Raw genomic sequence first — 22,093 nt, forward strand, 5'->3', positions numbered from 1 at the left:
CTTTTTTTAGAAGCAACATTACTAAAACTGTTCACATTCGTGTTACTCCTTCAATGTTGAAATTTCCCATACTTGGTTCCCTCCTTAGCCCATTTTGACCACGTAGCGTTTATTATGAGTTATCTGTAGCAATTCAGTAAGGACATTTTTATTGAAAGGTGTGGTGTCATACGAAGCCTGTTGGACCACGCTGATAGCTCCGATGCTTCGTGGCTATATAGGCGCTGTGATCCGGGCACTCAGTGTTCTTTTGTACTCCGTATTTATGTAGTAATAAACCGTCTCACTGTTTTTCGCTCACGGCCACTCTGGCTCTGCTTGTCTCTCGAGGCTATAACAGACTGGCGACGAAGATGGGATTCAAATTCCACTGGACTAGAAGACACCATTACCGGCGATTCCGAAGCGCTGCGAAGATACAGGCAGGATGGCGACGTTGGGAAGGCTCGATCAGTTCATGGAGGACGGTGACAGATTTTTAGTCCTACGTGGAGTGGTTCGACCACTTCCTGAAGACCTCCCAGGTGAGCGACGACCTGAAGGTGTCAGTGTTCACAACGGCAATATGAAAAAAGGCCTACGAAACTCTGAAAACGTTGCTGGAGCCAGAAAAGCCAGAAAACAAGACGTACACTCAGTTAGTACAGACACAGAAAAAGCAGTACATTCCCAAAGCTTCTTTGATTGCTGAGCATTTCAAATTCAATTGTTGTTTTCAACAAGATGGGCAAGCGGTGACAGCTTTTGCTGTAGAGCTTAAGCGGTTGGCGACATGCTGTGATTTCGGAACGTTTTTGGACGACGCACTGCGCGACCAGTTTGGGGCAGGACTTTGTGACAAAGAAAAACAAGCAGAGCTGCTAAAGACAAGCAAGTTGGCTTTTAAAGATGCCTGCGATATTGCTAGGAGTATCGAGTTGGCCCGGAAAGAAAGCCAGGACTTTCAGCTCAAGTCGGCGAAAGGATTGATCAGCGCCCTTAACCTCCAAACAGATAGCGGGAAACGCCCACCACGCTGGAGAGCATAAACTTCGGGGATGCCTGCTGGCACCAGTGGAGCGGAACCACCGCACTGTTTCCGATGCGGCTCAGAGCATGAAGCATCTATCTGCAAATTTCGCAAGTACCGTTGTCGGGTGTGTAAACGGGTTGGACACTTAGCGAAGATGTGTAGGTACAGAGATAAAGACGCTGCGAACGTGATAGACGAGGAAAACTGACGCGGGTGAACTGTACAATATCTATTCCTGTGAGGGGCGCACCAGACTGGACGAAATTTGCCTGAAGCTAGATCAAAAAAGTGTGCGCATGCAGATTGACACAGGGGCGTCTGTGTCAATCGTACCAAAGTCACTGTGCAAGAACTACTGGCCCAGCCTACCCTTAAAGCCATGCAGACTTAAGGTAAAAACCTACGGTGGCACTCCGCTGACGGTAAAAGGGAAGCTAAACGTTTCCGTAGAGCACAATGGTCAGCATAAGCAACTTCACTAATTGTCGTGAAAACAGACTAGAGTACTAACACTATAGCTGTTGGGGCGGGACTGGCTGTCAGCACTGAAGTTGGACTGAGCTAGTGTGTATGGGGTTTGCTTGGACAAAATGGCGTTGCTGCTTGAAAAATATCCTAAGGTTTTTTAGCCTACCTTGGGTCTAATTAAGAACAGGGCCATTAAGTTAGCGCTTAAAGATAATAATAGCACACCCGTTTTTTTTGTAAAACGCGGTTGGTCCCATTTTCAGTTAAAGAAGCAGTGTCTTCGGAACTGCAGAACTTCGTGAAAACCGGAGTGCTAGTACCTGTTCAGCAGAGTGAATGAACGACGCCACTAGTAGTGGTGCTGAAACCAAACAACCAGGTCAGGGTGTGTGGGGATTTCAATGTGACACTAAACCCATGCTTAAAAACTGGTCATTACCCCCTTCCCGTGATTGAGGATATGTTTGTAAAGCTGGCCGTTTGCAAATATTTCACGGTGTTGGGTTAGTCCACTGCATACCAGCAGCTGGAATTGCATCCCCGAGCACAGTTGCTAGTCGTAATCAACACGCATTTGGGGTTATTCAAGTGTACGCGCTTACCCTATGGCATAACGAGTGCACATTCGATTTTTTAGGCAGTTAAGGATGACGAGTTGAAAGGACTTGGTCGGGTAGCGTGCTATCTAGACGACGTGCTGATAGCAGGAGCTACCTTTGAAGAATGTTTCCATAAAGTGAAAATTGTGCAGCCTCGGTTTCTGGAAACAGGCATTCGACTGAAAAAAGAGAAATGTAAGTTCTTCCAAACTTCCGTTCTGTATTTGGGGCACGTTCTGGACGAAAAGGGCCTACGCCCGTCAGAGGAAAAAGTAAAAGCTATAACGGAGGCCCCTGCACCTGCGAATGAAGCACAGTTAAGAGCTTACTTAGGGTTGATAAACTATTATGCTAAGTTCTTTCCCCACGTGGCCACGAGACTCAGACCACTGTATGACATGTTGAACCAAGAAAAAGGCTTCAAGTGGTCCCGTGAGGCAGAGCCAGTGTTCAAGCAAGGTAAAACGTGGTTGACGGAAAGGAAACGTTTTGAAATACTACGAATCAAGAAAGAGATATAGCCGGTGTGTGACGCATCTTGAATGGCGTGGGCGCCATTCTGTTTCATAAGATTGATAAGGTGGAAGAACCTATTGCTTATGCGTCTAGGGCACTGAGCAAAGCAGAGAAAGGTTATGCTCACAGTGAAAAAGAGACTCTCGCCGTGGTATTTGTGCTAAAGAAGTTCCACAAATACCTATTTGGGCGTAGTTTTCATATTTATTTCGGACCACCAGCCATTAACCAGCCTTCTGGGGCACGTCAGACCAGTTCCAGTAATGTCTGCAGCGCGCATGCAACGATGGGCTTTGCTACTGGCGGGATACAATTGCAGATGGGTGTACCAAAAAGGCAGCAACATAGGAAACGCTGACGCGTTTTCGCGATTGCCATTGGCGAATAAGCGAGATGTCTCAGATTACGTACTATTTTTCTCTGTTGTCAATGAACTTCCGCCTTCTGCTGACATAATCAGCAAAAAAACGAGTACTGATAGAGTGCTATCGAAATTGTTGTGATACACGACGAATGACTGGCCTACGCATGTCACTGATAGTGAATTCGAACCGTACTTTGTTCGCTGGTATGAACTATTGGTAGATCAGCAGTGCGTTACGTGGAGAAATCGGGTAATTGTTCCGCACTGTTTGCGTAAACAAGTGTCACAGGTCCCGTTAATTAGAGAGGGGATCGCCGGGCTAAATCCAAGGGCCGAAGTATCGGCCCCCGAACTGCACCACGAAAGCGTGGACAATTTAGAAGTGGTCATATTTGGTGCGCCAGCGGACCCTAGCTGTGGCCCAAAGAAAAAATCAGAGCCGAGAGTTGATGAACAAAACAAAATTATATTCTCAACTATGGCAGATCAATCGATACAAAAATATGCACACTCGACACTAGTTGAATACGATATGTCACCGATACAACAACGTACTACACAGTACAATCAGCCACACTCAAAACAACGGACACAAACAACAATACGCACTACAATGCAGTCGCATGCATCGAACAACCAAGACACTTAAAGACTAAAGCATTCAAAAACTTATTCAGTCCAAGTCCTCAGAACAAAATTATGAATGATACTCTTCCGAGAATCACTCACTCAAAGTTCAGCGCTATTGTCGTTTCACTGCCCCCGAAGTTTCTCTTCCAGGAAACCTCGCGTCTTCAATTGGCCGCTCTCCAAGCACCAAACTTCTTCGCCGGTAACACGTCGGCTTCCCACACGCAGCTGTTGCCACGCGTCTTCCCTTGCTGGCGGTAGACACACACTCTTGCCTGTAGCACGAGTCTTCACCCCTCAGGTAGAAATTCTCTTCTTCTCCTCCTTTGTCATGAGGACAAAAGGCTTTGCCGACAAGGCGGAGCACCCTGCGCACTCTGGCGTGACATTCTTTCTTCTCCTACTTTGTCACTGTGGGCAAAACCTTCGCCAAGTACACGGCGGAACACCCTACGCACTCTGGCGCATACTTTCTTCTTCTCCTCCATCTCCCGTCTCTGCTGCTTGCTCAAATACCCTTAGCGTTAGATTCCTGAAAAGTCTGATGGTTTCGTCAGCGAGATACGCAGTGAAGGCTGGGGAATGCGCGAGACGGTTCGAGGGCCGTCCGCGACAGATGACGCGACGCTGCAACACGACGCCCCTTTCCATCGAGAGCCTTCCAGGGCTTGCTCAGCCGCCGATGTGAGGAGGTTCGTCGGCGAACCTACGCTTCTGAGGGAAAGCGACGCGCGCCCAAGGAGTCTTTGCATACTTGTTTTTTTCTTTATTGTTGACCTCGAGGCGTCTCTCTGGCGCTTCGTCGCGAGAGTTTGGCGGCGCGCCCTTTTTTGAGCGCTCGTTTTGTGACAACAAGTATTGGCACTTCTTTATGAAGGTCATCCCGGAGTTACGCGTATGAAAATGCTCGCGCGCAGCTATGTCTGGTGGCCTCAGTTAACTCAAGATATTGAAAATGTTGTTAAAAGTTGCTGTACTTGTCAGTTGACGCAGAACGCTTCAAGTAAGACCCCATTACATTATTGGGGTTGGCCGAGCCACAGATGGCAGCGAATCCAACTGGATTTGGCATTCGCAGACAACAAGTGGCCACTCGTGCTGGTGGATGACACTTCAAGTGGGTGGAGGTGTTTGTGATGAGTTTGACAACAACCGAAAAGAACGTCGAGAGGCTGCGTGGGTTGTTCGCATCGTATGGACTTCCAGAGAAGGTTGTTACGGACAACGGGCCTCAGTTCACGGCAAAGAGTTTCACGGAGTTTCTGCTTAAGAATGGAGTGCGGCACACCAGAACACCTCCAACCACCCTGCGTCCAATGAAAGCGCCGAGAGAAGCGTCCAGACGGTGAAACGGGACCTTACGCGACAGCTTCTCGACGAAAGGTCATCGGGCCAGAGTAAGACCCTACAGCACCGCATAGATCTCTTTCTGTTCAGGTACCGGAACACACCGACCACAACCACGGGGCAGACACCAGCAGAACTGTTTTTGTCGGGGTCGCCCCGCACTCGCCTGACTATGCTACATCCAGACCGGGAGAGACTGATGGAAGAACGGTTCTCCGAAGTAAAGGCCCTAGTTTTTGAAAGATGAAGGTCGGAACGAGCCCACAAAGAGGGGGAAAGCGTTCTGCTTCAAGGCCTAAGTCCAGGTGATCCCAAGTGGCTGAAAGGTGTCATCGAAAGAAGGTGCAGTGCCTTGACGTACCTTTTGCACGTAGTATCCGAAAACAGGTTCGTGCATGTAGGCAATTTACGTCCGCGCTACTTTGAGAGTGGCGAAGAAGGCCCCAGTGAGCGTCCCTGTTTCGTGCCCATCTCAACTCCAGACCCTGGGTCCGAAGCCCCTCCTAGGAGCCCCCGTCCCCTTCCGGTTCGCGCGTCTCCCAGGTCTGCTACCGCACCGCCGGAGCAACCCGGAAACTCAGCTCTCTCGGAACAACCAAATGCAACTCCACATCAAGGCTCTGCTCCGGCAACGTCTCCTCTCCGAATACCTGTGTCTCCTCTAGGTGCTCAGAATCTTGGACGCAGTGCTCGTACAAGAAAACCTCCCAATTGAAAACCTCCCAATAGGCCATAAACATTGTGGGAAGGAGCGTGGTGTCATGCGAAGCCTCTGTGACGTCACGCTGATAGCTCCGGTGCTTCATGGCTATATAAGTGCTGTGATCCGGGTGCTCAGTGTTCTTTTGTACTCTGTATTCTTATAGTAATAAACCGTCTTACTGTTTTTCGTTCACGGCCACTCTGGCTCTGCTCATCACTCGAGGCTACAACACTCACATGCGATATTTTTATCAAAATATTGTCCTGTGAAAGAGATTGTAGTCTAAGGCCAAAGATGCACTACCGTAACTTACGCCTGTTATGAACAAGTATTTAGGGGGACTGTAAATTGTCATGCACTGAAGCATGTGGGTGGGCACAAGAATGAACATAGGCCGACATAAGTATGATAGTAATGAAGTTGAGTTGGTAGGACCATAGGTCGACAAAAATTGGAGTTCATGCTTGCTCACTCAAGAAATAAACTTTTTGCTTATGGCTGACTTGAACTCAGCCCCCAAATATTTCTGAACCCGAATTTTGGACTAAAACTTCCCAAAGTGTTACTTACCCAAACTTACTCTGACTCAGACTTCCTGCTTGATCTGAATATGAGTAAGTTGATTCATGGGTGAGTTTACTGACATGTGTATCCTCTGGTATGTCATATTCTTTTGCACAAACCACATCTTCATGTGGCGCAACACCGCAAGCCTGGGCCAGGTAATTTTCAAATCATCAACGGACACGAGACAGTCCTGTTGTTTACTTAAAACACGAAGTCTGTACACAATATGGAACTGACGACTGACAAAAGGCACAGAAACCGAAACCATGCAGTGGTGTGCCTAGTTTATTTTAAAATACGTAGTCAATTACACTACACAAAGCTTTTCTACGGCCGTTAATATGTAAATGTACTACATATTGTCCTAGTATACTTGCCCAACAGATATTAGTAGTAATAAAATAAATCAAAATTCAAAAGAACACTGTGTTAATAAGTGTGTCAATAAAGGAGCACCTATAATATACATTGTATTGTTTTATAGCCTTCTCATAGCAATAAATACAAAACTACATTCAAAGCCGTAACCAATACGAAGCTCTTGTGTATGCCTGGTGCACGGCAAGCACATATCAGCATATATGCATGATGAACAATTTGACATGGCATCCTAGGTCAATTGACAGCAATTTTTTGGTATTCACAGGTGCAGCACATTTAACAATGCAAAGAGGCGCGCAATAAATGTAAAAATGTATTAGTTTCTTTTTTTACGGGAAGATTTGACTTCCATGAGCTCAAGATCCTACTGACTGCAATGTGAACAGGTGATGCTGATTACAAATGACTTGAAACAATTCATCCACTTATACGGGACTTCAAAGCTTGCCAACACTTTAAAAGTAGCACAAATAAAATGTCTTTGATTTTGTGAAATTTGTATTCAAATGTATTGATGCAAAATTTCCAGTTGCTTTTTTTACCTTGAAATGCAAGGCAAAGCCTTCAAGGGCCCTAGATAGTGCATTAGTAAGTATCAGTGCATCTTGAAAAATTAGGTATACATTAGTATAAGTTCTTACTGTGCCCTGAAACCACGACATGTTACAATCTTTTCGTCACATCTTCACCCAAGCTGAAGATATTGACACATTTTTACAGTTGGCTCTGTTGGTGAAGTACAAGCAGCTGTTTTGTTTGTTTTGTCCCGTAGATCATCAACACTGCCCATACTTGCGCACGGGGCCACCAGAAGCACACTATCAAGTCATCATCATATCGTGCACCAAGATACAATAATATTTTCCGCCTTTTCCATCTTTCACAATAGCTCAGAGTCTTGTCCATATAAAGGATATTTGCCTGCCAGAGCCAAGTCAGCTTTTAAAATTGCTGTTTGTACCACTTTCAATAGATGCAAATTTTTTCCAAACTACTGCAATATGCAGCTTTTGCAAGCCATCCACTTGTGTCCATTGCAGTCTAGTTGTTAAAACAAAGTCAACAACGAGCACAAAGCTTCCATTCTGCTTACAGAGATCCCAGAAGGCATTACTGCTGAATTTCTAATATAAAAGCCAAGATCAGTATCCATATCGATGACTTGAGCATCTTCAGGAGCTTTTTGACTACTTTCCGAAGAACCGTGAACTTCGCTGGCTGTTAAAAAGAAAAAAATGATCCCATAGACTCGTTTCATCTTCTAGCCCAACATGTCCTCAGTGAGCTCAATTGAACTTGCCTGCATTGAAAAAAAGCAATACAGCTGTAAGAAAATATTAGGAATTATCAATTGAAATGTTCGATCATGAAGTGTAGGCACGAAAGCGAACTTGTAGACAAAGCAACAAACGAAATGAGAGCGACATGACAAAGTTAGCCGTCACCTATAGAAGCTGAAACACACGTTGTCGGCATGAAGCAGCAGTACACGATGAATCTGGGAGGACAGAAGCTCTAACAAGTTACCCATACTTGTTTTTTTTTCTCCTTAATAGCATGTTAATATAAAGTACATACTATTAAAACTTCGTGCAACTGACTGGTCTCGTATAGCAATTCTGGAAAAGAAGCAATATATCCTTGATTTCTGCATTTGAGCAATCTACCAAGGTGAGTAAGTTAGGAATCAGGTCATGTATTAGTCCATTTCATTGCATGTCACTTTTGCATTCAAAATAGTTTTCATGCTATTTGGGCTTCGATTGCACTCACAGCTTGACAGCTAGCAGATGTGAAACTGAAAGTAAGGAATGCAAATTGATGCGATCTTGAAGAGATCACATAAGCTGTAATACGAGAAAAATCATGAGTACATACCATTTTTGGTTCTGGTAAAAAAAGTGTATTAGTCTTATTCACACAATTTAGTCTATCACTGTCTTTTCAGATGCTAAGCATTTTTAATAAGTAGCAACACTGAATGGAAAAGATGATATCACAGCCCAGCTCACTTATAATTTTCTTCAAATTGATTTCTTAATAGGTTAGGTTTTTTTACATGTAAAAGTCCACAGTGGCCTAAATAGAAACATTCTACACCAGAAATTCTTCCTATCTCAGCATTCACTGCCTATTAAATACTTCATTCATTTCGTTAAATAAATTTCATTAAAAGCTCCAAATATGGGCGGCAGAATTCCTATTAATAAACTAGAGTTTTTATTATTTTACTTTTACAATTCTCCCCATCCCCTACTCCTCGCGATGCGCGCCCAGCTGATGCATAGATGTGAAACAGCTGACTGCATCGTCCCGCGAAGCAAAGCTGTTAGTTACGGCAAAAAAAGCGGTTGCCTCCCATGAGCGCTAAAGTAATGGCCCAACATGAGAATCGACATTGCCAGATGAGAATAGTTACTTCTAAATAGAACTACCTAAGCGGCATCTAGGGGAGCAAACAATATTTTTTTGGCTCCACACATTCCGCAGAGGAATTTGGGTGAGTCGCTACACTCCGACGATTGTCACTGGCCAACACTGTCAGTACCTCAAACGGCCCATCATTTCAACAAGTGCAGGGTACTGACACAACAAGAAATAACACCTGCGCACGCACGTATAACTACATATACGCGCCCACACACACCGTGCTATATCAGTGAATTAGCAGTATTTCGTCGTACGATAGCACATGTGATAATATTGCAGTTTCCTCCTCACATTGCTGCGATAGCTCAGTTGGTTGGTGCACTGCTTCCAAGTACGTGGCTCTGCGTGTTGCAAATTTGAATTCAAATGTAATGACTTTTATCAAGCTTTTATATTTCCAACTTGAAGGAGAATTAACATGACTGCTTTAAAAATTGATTGTTTTTCGTTTTAGAACAAAATCAGGCGGTAGGCTGAACTTGTATTTAAAAGGCCCGACACGTACATCATTATTGCTTTTTCTGCTGGTGCGTCATTTGAGTGAGGCACCAGCGGGACCTTGCCAGCCTAATGTATTCCTAGGAGAAGTAGTCTTGAGCCCAGAAAAAAGAAGTAGTGAAAAACCTTAGTGCACAAATAAAAAATTTAACTGGCTTTGGTGTCGTTTGTACATGAAACTGAATATACAAAAAATATGACAGCACAAAAAAATATTGATAGTGTTTTTACGCTGCTTACTGCTTTAAAGATGGTTTACAGTTCTGGTTCTTTCCATTGAAACAGCAAAGCTTATAGGCTAAAATGCTTTATTGCTGATGTACCTTTTCTTAGCTGTGAAACATTCACTTTTACGGCTGTGTTAGCAAGACTGACGTGTTTTCTTTTTATGGTTTTCAGAAAAAATCTTGCGTGCGTGAACGATCGCACACATGTCAACTATTGGTGATACGCAGTTTTGTTACATAAAATACCAGCTTGACAAGATCAATAGGGTTATAAGTGCGGAGAACATGTGATTTAGTAGCCACCTTAGTGCGGCGATGATTGAGCCGCAACGACGTTGATGACTTCACCCCTGGAGACATCAACAGTGCTTACAGGTAGCACCGATGAGAAGACCAAAGACTGCCGCTACGACACCGTACTTCTGCATACAACAGGTCAAGTAAAATTCATGATTTCTCATTACATGATCCGCGTTTTGTATGCGTATGTTTAATGTCTTTTCTCGCTAGCCTCGCCAAGAATAGAATCCCCCCCGTACTTGCGATTTGCTCAACCAAGCCGTGTTTAACCAACTTGGTCATGTTCCAGAGCGCTTGCTTGTCACTAGCTACATGTACCCTTCATATAGAATACAGTACGCAAAGCTTGCAGGTGTAGCTTTGCCAGCGTCATGTAAAGGATCCCGCGAAAAGTTGACTCAGAAAGTACGCACATCACAAATGCGAAGCTTTGCGTGTGCTGTTCTAAACCTGCATATACAACAGTATGTGCTCACGCCGAGCTGCCGTCGACGCGATCAAGGCATGTCAGTGGATGCTATGCTTTGCGCAGTGTGGATATCCATGGCACCATGATTTTCGATTGTGTTCCTAATCGAAGTGATTGTACAATAATATTCAGGTGAATTTTCGATTACTGCTGTTCTTAGTCACGTGTTTTGTCCCAAATGAAGTGAACGCCACAGGTACAAGCGTCTGATTATTAATATTAAATAATTTTTAAGTACTGCAGCCCAATCAAGGGCTATACATTAGTTAGGTAGATAAATACATTAGGAAAGTATAACGATAACATCACAAGCTCTTCAACAGAACGAATATTGGTACATCCTAAGCATAGCTGGCTACAAAAAGAAAGAAAGAAATCGTTTAGGTTAATCTAGTAAACAATAATGCTCAAAAAAAACTATTCAAACATATTAGTACATGCAAAAGTAGCCTTAGGCTAGTGCCTACGTCTAGTTAGAAGAGCATTAGCATACGTGATGTGATTATCTTTAGATAACTGACATATGTTTCTCAATGTAATGCACCACAGTGCCCAAGCTTCAGGTAAAGCTCGAATCAAGCATGCGACCTTTGAAGCCCGAAGCTTATCAGCTTTTAGGTTCCTTTAGTACTACTCAAACAATAATTTGCTCTCTGTAAACATCCATAATTTTTCAGGTGTTCGTTCTTTAGCCGTTATTGTCTGCTAATGAAGTGTTTCAATCTCATATGCGCAAGCTCCCCTGTTTGTGGACACCGCCCCTGATTATGTGCTCCTTGTGTCACTGATCATGAACGCCTCATCTTTAGATGCTATAAACATTGCCTAATGTAGATGCTATAAACAAAAAGATCAGTGCATGCCAACCGAGGAAAAAAAGATATCAGGACTCTCACCGTCACTGCCATGCCACTTTGAGGCTATAAAAATGTCATGATAAGTGAGACCGTAAAGTGCTCCCTTTGACTATGCATATTATTTCAGATTATTGTAGTGGTAGCTACATTAGCTACATGATCACCGTTTTGCTGCATTCGGCGGTTGCACCTTCACTGCGTCATCTGACATGCGACAGAAGAGAAGCAAACCCCTATGCAAATGAATTTAAAATTGAAAGACAACATTGTGTGTGCGTGTTCAACACTATTCTGCTTCTGCTGTTCAGACTTAACAGAGAAGGGGCTGACATTGCATCCTAAATACAGAAGTGGTGGCCGAGTTGGAATTGTTGGCAGATATAAAAAGTGAGTCAGAGCCATGGGCGCAAAGGAGCCATGGACTTCTGCACGAAACCAAAAAGAGCCAGCGAGCTAAGGACACGGAGGAAAAATGAGCCACATGCCTGGGAAAGCATAGCCGTGCAGAGAACCAATCTTAAAACGACAGATTTAGTGGGCATACGCAGCAGCTCTATGGATGCAGCCTGCCAGCCATTTTCTATGGCAGACTGTGTTCGCAAAGCTGCTGTGGATGCTAGCTGAACTTATCCAATAATAATAACTGTGCCTCTCGCTACATACACCCAATAATAACTGTGCCTCTCGCTTCTGACATAACTGAATTAAGTCACACCCATTTTTAAGTGGCATTTCTGGCCAAATAACCAGACCATCACGAATATGTCTGAAAAAATTTCCACATCTTTCGTAAAGTTCAAAACTCGTCCTGCTTGCCTACAGGGCTGTGTTATCGCTGATTGACACTGGCTCACCTGGGGACAGTTACCGCTATAAGTGAGGCCTTTTCTTGCCAAGATGTGGCCAAAGTGGCGCTATATTTATTAGGTAGATGTGACACTACAGGTTTTTTAGATGTTTTTGCTGCTTCTCTCATATAAGTGAATTCTCCAGGAAACATCATACATTTTGTTGTCAAGTACATGAATTTAAACTAAATTGATGTGTGGTTAGGCAAAGCATTTTTTTGTTTGGCCTGTTTTACAGCTCTGAAGTTCATTTCTTACTGTCCTCTCAAAGATAAATGAGTGCAGTTCTACAGCATGTGTTTCAGTTCAAAGTGTAATTCAGAGCTTATGAAACTCAGCACATCGTTTCAGTCATCAGAATGAAGTAATCACTGCTGCTTTGCTGTTTTATTATGAAATATTTTCAGTTTGTGTGTGCGCAGGTTCACCTACCTAATGCTGTGATGCCCTCAAGGGCCATCTAGAGTCGGTTGATGAGACTAGGACTCCCATTTGGTGAAGTGGTCTACCATGACAATAAGGTAGACAGCGGCTGGTAAGGCACGCATAGCAGCTTCACGAAAACTTTTGGACTTGGTTTGCGGCCGAAGGCGGCCATGAGCCTTCACAGCAGCAATAGCCGCCACAAGAAGAAGCATAGGAAGGTTAGTGAGGAAGCTTGCTCATTTCAGTAGAGTCCCTACTGAAACGTTCCGTAAGATGCGGAGACCTCACATACGGAATTATTGGAATATGGAAGACGTATGATGCGGACTCCGCATAAGACGTATGTAGCGGACTTCGCATCTTATGGAAAGACGTATCATGCGGAAATTACTGAAATGTGTGCATGTTACGTCTGAATCTAGTGCAAAGCAATATAATGTGTAAATTGAATAGACGTCCACATCTTGAGTACATGCAATACTGTGTACAAATCACAATATTTCTTAAATGTGCATGATGAGGGATTGAATCATCGGCATCTTACTAATTGTCCTTATGCGGAAGCAAAATTACCTTTTAAATAAAATACATTACAAAACTACTAAATTAACATGCTAGCGATCATAAATGGTGGTTACATTGCAACACATTAATGCAGTGTTCTATGCAAGACTTAAAGAACTTATAAAGTTATTATTATCAATAGAGAAGCATTAATATACACATCAGCCTTGCTTCAATCAATATATTTTTTTATTTGTCTGTATGCTCCAGCAGTGAATAGTGACATTGCAGTGTTGATCGTACACAAATGAGGTGACTGCACCGCAATTTCCCAAGCTCCACCTAAGCCACAGGATGGTGGCAAAATGTAACAGCAATTTTAGAACGAAATGTTTAAACATAAATAATAATCATAGCACTACATGTGAAAGTGTGGCGCTGTGTTTATCTCATGAATGCCTTGTGGAGATCGGCGAAATGCTGCTTGAGGCTCCGGCACCACTGTAAATTTCGAAGGTCACTGCAATAGAACTTATGTGTCCTTCATAGGCACCTGGAAATGAAAATAATTGGCACAAATAATGTCAGAGACACATGTTAGCACAATAGTTTACATGCACAAGAAATATAACACACAGAATGAAACTGAAAATTTAAGGCACACAATCCTTCATGTTATGCATATGTGAATAATAGAAGGAATGAGTGTATAAATTAGTTCTGCCACATTAAAAAAACAGCATGCTTATCACAGTGAAAATAACTAGGTTGCCACGATCTTCAATGATAGAGATAATCGATTAATATGTCCTTATGAAATTATGATTTAAACGCTTCCTGCACCGTAAAACTTTAGGAACTGCAAATGAAAGCTCTCAATGTTCATTTAATAGTGTGTGCATGTACATCTGCTGCCTTTATACTATACAGTTTGTGCACAAAATTGGCATCTTGAACAATTTTGAGAGTTAAACCTATGCAACCTATGAAGGTTAAAAGCACCATGAAAGCAAGCAGAACCAGGCAGGTGCCTATAAAAATCTGTGCAAGCCAGATAACTATAACCGAACTGCACACATATAAGGGAGCGAGAGTAACAGAAATTTTGCTGCTGACCCGCATGTCGCAGTTTCAAACCCCGGCTCCATTGTTGATGGAGGCAGAAATGCTGTAGGCACGTGTGCTCAGATTTGGGTGTACGTTAAAGAACCCCAAGTGGTCGAAGTTTCCAGTACCCTCTACTACGCCGTCTCTCATAATCCTATAGTGGTTTTCGGACGTGAAACTCCACATATAAATCAACAATAACAGAAATAAACTGCCAACAGAAAAGTTGGGTGCATGTGCTATCTGTAAGTGCTTACACCTTACTACATACAACATGCTCTTTCCATTTTAAATACCGATATTGAAAATAACTGCTCTATTAGAATGTAAAAGGTAAAATAGAACTGAACGACTCTACAAAAAGTGACCCTATTATGACATCACGCTTTGTTATAACATCACGTTTTGTTATAACAAACATCACGTTTTGTTATAACAAAATTGACTAAGACTCTCAAATATCATTATGCAAGGAAAAAATCTTCATAAGAACAATCAAGTTTGAAGTCATAATTATTTATATGGCTACTATGACTATAACCAAGAAATCGACCTCAACATGGCTAATGTTAGTTTTTAAGGCCTATGTTCACTAGACAATGAACTATACCACAAAAAGCACAGCGTTCAGGCAAAGCACCACACAAAAAAAGAAAGCAGTCCTTTTTGTTATTACCTACAATGCCTTTAAAATGGTATTTTTACCTCTACTTTCCGCTTTTTATCTAAGTAACTGGTGTGAAACAAGTTAGCTGAAAATGCACTGTGCCTCCAAAACCTGTTGGTTGAATCTGAATTTTTAAAAAATGGTGAAGCTTGCACTAAGTTAGGCTCCACAAGCCGTGGAACAGTGAGACTACATGACTCTTAGGACTACTTTAGTTACTTGTGTTTTGTTTCTGGGCCTAAGCATAAAAACAAGGGCTTAACTGAATTGCTGCTAACAAACAAATGCTTTCGAAATTGCCCAAGCGTCAAAGGATGCTCAGCCATTTGTTGTTTTTTGCACTGGGCTATTCTACACCAAACATACAAACCATACTGCTTGGCGACCATCACAGATGTATAGTTTAAAAAATGATGGTAATTTACTCTTCTGAAAATAGTTATTTGCAGAAATGTTTTGAAGAGAAAAGAGTAGTGGTCACGTGGGTACCTTCAGAATTTCGCAGAATGTCGTGCGGGTGTTATTTGTGAGAAAAATTTCAAAGTACCGCTTTTTCTTGCCATATCAAATTTGATCTACATATTAAGTAAAGATGCTTCTTAAAGTATTTGAAGTCAAGTAACATTAGTGCAATTTTTCTGCTACATAGGCTTTGAAGAATTCAGCCAAACTGTTTATCATTTGCATTTCTTGTATGGCAATACTGCATTTTGTATGAATATTTGAGCCACAAATACTCACTGCACAGAAGTAATATTTTACGAAAAAAAATAATGTTAGGTCCAGATTACAAGTATCACTATATAATCGTTTTTGTTCACATTGAGATGCAATTCGAGCTGTGTGTTTATCTAATTGAAAATTACTTTTATATGTAAGTTGAAAGCAAATAAACAGTTCTTGTTACATGGCAAGTGTTATCATTACAATTTTTGTTTAAATGAGGAAAATGATTTTTGAAGTCTCCTATTGAGAGCCATGGGGAACTTCGGAACGGAAGCTGTCGGACATCAAATGCAGAAAACATCCATCATATTAGAACTTCAAAAATTCATTTCTACTTTAAGACAAAGTGTAATCATATAACTTGCCATATAAAGAGAACTGCTTCCTTGCTTTTGATGTGGCGAAAAAATTGCACTAATATTACTGAGCTTCATGCACTACACACAATCACCTTTACTTAATACCAAGACCGAATTTGGTGTAGAAGAGGCAGTAATTTTGAAACACTTTACTTTTTACAAACAACACCCAGACGACATCCTGGGAAGTCCAGAAGGCACCAACGTGGCCTAATATTTTGTTCTCTGCGATATACTTTAGCATTTTGCTGTTTTCAGAAAAAGACAGTAAACAAGCACAAATTTTTTTTTTTCAAAACACATTTAGGACGGTTGGCAAAATGGCTTGGATGTTTGATGCGCAATTGCCTCACTGCCAGCATTTATTCTTCCGAAGCTCAAGCTATCACCTGTCTGTTACTTCCTCCCTCACATACAATGCCTGCATAGGAAAGAAAAAGAAAGGCAGGTCCGACAAAGTTCACAAGGCAAGATATTTTCATGTTGGATAAATTCATTACCATAAACAGCAGCAAAATAACATTCATTTTGAGTAGTCCAAAACACAAGCTATATACCAGCACACTAAGAGCCAAGCACAAACTTTTCAATTTGACATTTGTGGTGATAGACAGGAAGCACTTATTGCAAGACTGATCAGTCTGTAATTAACTAAATGAAGTACAATGCACTATTCAATCCAATACCACATAGGCATCTTTGCTATAGCAAAGCCATGTGTCATTGATTCATGCACTAGATGGGACAATGCAAATGTAACAAAAAAGGTGAAGAAAGAAAACAAGGGAAAAAAAAGAAAAGGGGGGATGCAAAGTAGTAGCAGTGAAGCACTACTTTTACTTTGCATTCCCCTTTTCTTTCTTCTTTTTTCTTTTTTTCTATCATTTATCTTTTTTTGCTTCCCTTACCCCCAACCTCCGACAGGAGAACACTTTGTATCAGCGCTACCTAACTTGAAAAGAAGCAAGGGCTGCACTCTTCTGCGTTATAGATTTTTTTTCAGACAAACATTTCCAACAGGCACACACGCCTATACCAAAAGATGATGTCATTACGGACCCCATTTAAACTAACACACCAAGGATGACAAGGTGACTTCTAAAAAATAGGTCCTCCTAACGCAACATCGGCCAGCCTGTCTGAAGCACTTCTACTGTTCACCCTGATTACCCCACTAGATGTTTCCATCTGTCGACTCACATCTTCATTTTGGATAACACTAAGACGCGCTTACATTGATGAATACGCACGAAAGTTTAGTGATAAATCATGTATCAGATTAAGCAACTCTGTTAAAAAAATTTTGATAGCTTGCTTCCAGGCTTTTTATACTGTAGCCTGAAACTTCGTAATGTCTGCTATGCACATGAACCAGATTGACAACGTAATGCACAACATGCTTAAGAATACTGCGAGGAACAAGATAACGACAAAACGACCAGCCACCCAAAATTTTCGCTGTACATGTTTATAAAATGTTCATGTACCCCAAACGAGGTGCTTATGATATAAGCCGAAAAAACCTACAAGTAGGGCCTTGGAGTCTTCTGGAAGTAGACGTGTTGCATTTTTTCTCTAGAGGGCTTTACACTTATAAGTGAGGAACAAAACTCCTGTACAATGAAGAATCTTGGCAGCTATCAGTTATAGAAAAACCTAATGCAGCTAATCTTCCCCGACACATCTGTACATTTAGAGAGGTGACGTAGCTTATGTGATTGTGGCAGTAACTCCAACAGGACCAGTGCGAAAATTGGCACTACTTCGCTAGACAAATGTCCAAACATGCCTGCCCGACTCCCTCTAGCCATCCTGGCTGAATCTGACACATGATTTCTTAACTGCTGGCTGGACAAAAACAAAACCACTGAAGCACTCACAATACACAGCGTGAAGTTCCTCTGGAGTGGTCAACTTCGTCTTCTGCGATGAAAGAGCAGCACAGTGTACTGATAAGGCACTCCTTGCAATGGTTTTCAATGCCACACAGTGACCTTGCTGTTCCTGTCGAAGAGAGCTTCGGGAGCTTGGAGGGTGCTTGCTCTTTTCTGGGGGCTGCTGCCGCTCCTCGTTTTCTGCTCAAGGTCAACCTGCATAAAGTTGTAGACGAGGCTTTAAGAGTTTTATATAATGATATACAAATTTTCGCTGAACACACATTTCCTCGTGGCACACTGAGGAATTCCTTATAAAACTTAAGGCCTCGCATATGCAAACATTTACAATCGATCCGAAGATGCACTCGACTCTAAAGAAGCAAGTTTGTTATGTAGTGTATATAAAGAAAGGTCATTCAGCACAACCACAACTACAGTTTCACACGAAAACGACATTTTACACAATCCTGTTTATTTACATGGTCCATTTTATTTTATTTACACGGTCCATTTTACACGGTCCTGTTTTACACGATCTGGTCTGCATGAACTCTTGAACCGGGCACCATATAGGTTGAAAGACACACACAGACTTTGAGACAAACCTAGTTTTCCGTGGAGCATCCTCTTGCACTATAACAACACATCTCAATCTAGTTAGTTGGTCAGAACGAGGTGAAAACAGTTAGCACTTGAAAAGCACGGGCAGAAGGAATGACGCCTGCACCCTGTGCTTTCTGTACATTCTCGTTGAGGGTGCAGTTTTCACCTTATCCTTATGCAATTTCGCATTTATAACATTGTTCGCTACATAATCTTTGTGGCGTTAGAGTGTGTGATACCGTCATGTGCATCCCATGTAATTTATAAAAATAGAATACAAGATAGCTTGATTCAAAAATAACAAAGTGCATCCAGCGCCATGTCCTGTAGCCATTTTTTAGGCAAGTGGCAGAATGATTTATTCTTCAAAACATATCTGGCTTGTAACCACTACAAGAGCTAACTCGTACACTGGCACATTCTGTTTGCCTCTTCAGTATATAAGGTACCTTTTTTACACCAGAAAAGCTTCAAGAAGAATAGAAGTGTTGTAATTGTGAAGAAAGAAAAGTAGAAGGAAAAAAAGATATTGATTGATTTGTGGGGTTTAACGTCCCAAAACCACCATATGATTATGAAAGACGCCGTAGTGGAGGGCTCCGGAAATTTTGACCACCTGGGGTTCTTTAACGTGCACCCAAATCTGAGTACACGGGCCTACAACATTTCCGCCTCCATCGGAAATGCAGCCGCCACAGCCGGGATTCGAACCCGCGACCTGCGGGTCAGCAGCCGAGTACCTTAGCCACTAGACCACCTTGGCGGGGCAGGAAAAAAAAATAACCTGCCCTGTACGGGGACCGAGCCTGCGAACTTCGAATAACATGTCCGATGATCTATCAACTGAGCTACCATGGCGGCTATCCCTCTTCCATTTTGTACGGTATATATGTGCATTTATACATGGAAGAGTCAGTCAGCGCTGCCTGTTACCATTATGGCGAGTGTGGGACACCTTTTTTGCCTACTGGCAATTACATTACGATTGCAATTACGTTACGATTACTTCAAATATCCCTATACTTCTTTGGCAGCAATATGCATCTGTCTGTTCTCAGAAAATCTGCTAGTCACAGGAGGAGGCAATAGTTCGCCCTCCCACCTAAATGCATGTACTTAAACACATGCACAACTGATCAAAAAAAAAAACAAGTCACACACCGCTAAGATTACTGAGATTCACTGTTTCAGATTCATGAGTAAAGGAAAGAACTATAAATTTAAGGGTTTGTTGTCTTTGTTGAGCACATTATAATGAGAACTAGCAGAAAATGATGCCAAACAAACTATAGGGGATGTTATCAAAAGCAACTAACAAAATTGCGAAAAGAAAAGTGAACAAAAACGTAACTTGGCAACGTTTTTTGACAATTGAATTGACATTACTTTTTATAACATCTCTTTATTTTACTGGGTAATGTTTTCGGGTAATTCTCAATATTAGAGTGGTGAGTAGGCTGACAAAGAAAGTATATGGCATTGATACTTCTTTTGAACACCTAAAAGTTTGAGGAACTTAAAAGAGTGGAAGCTACTTTGAGTAGACCAGAATATTTAGTTGGAGAAAAAAAAACGTACACACATTTTTATTAGGCTTTTTAACCTATTTTGAGACACAAAAGTGTATGCTGCCAGTAATGTTAAGTACCATTACTTTTGTCACACTATGCACTGTAGCAGGTGTAGTTAGAGTGGTGATAGTGAAGGATTAATCAAGCACGCCACTAACTGCGTTCACATCAAAGGTCGCGTATTTTAAAAATAAACCTGCTGTATAGTAAAAAAATTTTAGAGCATTTATGATTTTATCCAAATCAAGTTAAACCGAGTGGGTAAGCAAACCATTTGCATAAAATCAGAAGGCATAAAGTGATTCATGTATTATAACTATGTGAACAATTTCAGCAATGCAGGGCAAAGTGACAATAGTTCTATTAAAAACCTCTCTCATTATAACAGGCATGAAAAGCACCACACCAGAATATTTTATAGCGCATGTAATATCGAGACTACTAGACTGTCTATTGACCTTTTAGAAGAAGGGTATCTCCTTCAAATTCAAGGGGCAACCACGTAGCCTTTTCCTGAGCTTTTCTGTGAATATTTCCTGAATTTCAGATATCATTAGGATTGATTTAGAATAAACAGATTTTGCTTACGCATTGAAACCTAGTTCTGTATGTAACTGCAATTATGGGTGCCAAACCATCTCCAATTAGTTTTTAACATTTAACTTATTTTTTAACTGCAGCAGCACAACTAGCTATGGGTGCCCAAAAAGTAGCTAGAAACAATACCTTCACCTCTTTGAGCCTTTTGGAAGTGTTCAGCTTCTCAGTGCTCACCTTACAACATTTTTTTTAAATACGTGTTTGTATGCCCACTGCTCTTCCTCCTTGTACAGTGAGGAGGAGCACATGGCAAGAAGAGACAAGAAAGAAGCATAGGGAAAAAAAGCGAAATAAGCGGGGACCACTTTTGTATCGTACAAAGTGTGTAACATTACTATTGCGACAACATATAGACAAATTATCACGGCTATGTATCTATTGTAGAGTCATACACAGCTGCAACACCACGACTAAATTTCAACCTTGTGTTGGCTTAGGATCCCTTTATAATGGCAAGCTAATGATATCTGCATTTGTTTGGCACATACTAAGATGCAGTGAAATGTGATATTGCCACGTTCCATTTCCCAAGTTTTTGTTATCGTCCGAAAACACCGCACGATTCTCAGCGCAAACCGCGCCTGCAGTTTTCTAGAAGGTTCTGGACTGTAGTAGATCATTTCGATAAGATCACGCCCACTGTGCGAACGGTACAGATTGTTCTGGAACCTACGCTACCGCCAGCGATAACGCTATAACATTCGACGGCAAGGGTATAAATGCCGACGCGCTTCGCCGCTTGTCAGTTGTTGATCGAAGGCCGACGCTCCGTTCGCCGCTATCAGTCCGAGACTGCTATCTGTGCGAGACTGCTGCTGTAATTGGACTTTCAGTTTACCGGGCACAGGTTCGCCCAAATAAACAGTTAAATCCAAACACGAAGTCTCCTGTCTTCGGCCACGTCACGACCCCGTGACATCTGGTGGAGGTGCTGCTTTGTTCATGTACCGGACGCCCCCGTCAAGCCGTGAACGCAGCCCACGTCGTGGAGAAGACACCGACACCAACCAGGAGCAGCGAACAAGCCGCCGACAGCAAGGGCTACCACCGGATTACGGGATTCTACCAGACAAGGCGCGGAAGACGAAGGCCATGACCGCGACTGCAGCGACAATGACAACCGCAGCGTCCCGCCCCAGATGGTCATGCATCAACCCAGGGAATCACCAATTTTCCATGGGTCATCGTTCGAAGACCCGGAGTCCTGGCTGGAGACATACGACCGTGTGGCCGCCCTCAACCACTGGGACCATGACGAAAAGCTGCGTCGTGTGTTCTTCTATTTGGAAGACACCGCAAGGACTTGGCTTGAAAATAGGGAGTCCACGCTCCGAACGTGGGATGTTTTCTGCGGCGCATTCCTTCAAACGTTCGCGAGCGTCGCTCGCAAAGAGAAGGCCGCTGCTTTATTAAAGACTCGGGTTCAGCTACCAAATG

General features: G+C 42.4%; 1 pseudogene; it reads left to right on the forward strand.

Annotated features, from left to right (window-relative positions):
- Positions 1-427: 427 nt before the first annotated feature.
- Positions 428-5,106, forward strand: LOC119161781 (uncharacterized; annotated as a pseudogene).
- Positions 5,107-22,093: the final 16,987 nt, after the last annotated feature.

This window comes from Rhipicephalus microplus, chromosome X (assembly GCF_043290135.1).
Source record: "Rhipicephalus microplus isolate Deutch F79 chromosome X, USDA_Rmic, whole genome shotgun sequence".
In the NCBI taxonomy this organism is placed as follows: Eukaryota; Metazoa; Arthropoda; class Arachnida; order Ixodida; family Ixodidae; genus Rhipicephalus; species Rhipicephalus microplus.